Source organism: Pollicipes pollicipes, unplaced genomic scaffold (assembly GCF_011947565.3).
Source record: "Pollicipes pollicipes isolate AB1234 unplaced genomic scaffold, Ppol_2.1 Scaffold_5724;HRSCAF=6776_pilon_pilon_pilon, whole genome shotgun sequence".
NCBI classification, from domain to species: Eukaryota; Metazoa; Arthropoda; class Thecostraca; order Pollicipedomorpha; family Pollicipedidae; genus Pollicipes; species Pollicipes pollicipes.
Window position 1 is genome coordinate 32,180,521 of NW_023596746.1, and position 1,493 is coordinate 32,182,013.

The following is a 1,493-nucleotide window of genomic DNA, read 5'->3' on the forward strand; positions in this document are numbered from 1 at the left end:
CCTCTCCCCCTTGCCCGCTCTTCCCGTGAAGCACCGTGTGCAGCCAAGCATTAAAATGGTGTCAGCCAGACGCCGCGCGGTTGGCGCCTGTCGCCGAGCCATTTTCACTTTCCAGCTGAGCATCCAACGGCCGGCGGCCGGTGGGGCGGCCGAGCCTCCTCCAGCGCCTCCGCTGGCGCTCGCTCGCGCGCGCGCGCGACGCGCGTCGGGGCGGGTGGCGGCGCGCTCCTCTGGCAAGGACAGAGCCCGACGGCTGCGACACGCGGCGTTGCTGGACCGTGTCCCGCCGCGCTCGACTGCCGAAGAAAGCGGCGCTGGCCGGGGTCGCTGCTCCGGAGCGGCGCCGGAGCTGCGAGACGGCCCGAGTCTCGAGGCGGCTGGGGGTCTCTGAATGACCGGGCCCGTAACGGCCGGGAGTCCCGGAACGGCCGGGGATCTCTGAATGGCTGGGGTGTTTAGACGGCGGGTGGCTCCGGACGGGTGAGAGTCTCGGGACGCTGGGGTCTCGAGACGATTAGGGGTCTCGAGACGGCCGGGGTCTCGAGACGGTTGGGGTCTCGAGACTGCGGAGAGTCTCAAGGCGCCACTAGGAAGGCGCTACTAGGCAAAAGACACAACTAGGCCCGTCAGAGTTGGTTAGGTAGCTTACTGGTATAGGGTTCGACCCGTGACTGCATTCGTGCGTCAGCGACGGACGGACGTCACGAAAGTTTTAACATTAGATGGCGTATCCAATGGAAACCTTTGCATTAATCCGATCAAATAGAACTGCAATGTGCAAATCAGGATGGCTGCCTCACCAAAGATGTCTATTTATGCACTGCTACAGACCTGGTGTCATCTCAAGTTCGGTCATATCGCAAGAGTGGGGTGCCTTCCTTCCCACTAACGGTTGCATAAATCTGCTCAATTGCTTCAGTCCTGACGTGCAATACTAGAGATGTGTTGGAACATTTTGGGTTTTACGACACTCGAATGCTGAGGCTATCTGGCGTTCACTGCCTCCCACCCTAGCATATAAGGCGTGCGACGCAGGGAACTGAATCTTAACCATCACACTCCCAACACCTCATCGATATACATATATATAATATATATATATATATATATATATATATATATATATAATATATAGATGGGCAGTGCTCATATAAATATTTATTACCCTAAACATACACTGCAAGGTATCCATACTTCTTCAGTCATGCCTAGTTGAGAGGGTCAACATTAGGACATTCTGGCCCCAATGCACATCATAGCGTATGCTTTACGGGCCAACTGATGTAAACAGCACAATAACATGTGCGTGGTGTGGTGTCTAGCGTGTAACCACCAAACGATGCATTTGGTCGGTTTGCCCTAAGATGACCTGCGCATTGAATTCGCATCTTACATGCCTAACTTGGTGCGTTTTTTGTAATGTCCTATGATCACCTGGGCATTGTCATGATCGCGATGTCCACAGATAATTCCAGACACGATATCTGTGCCTC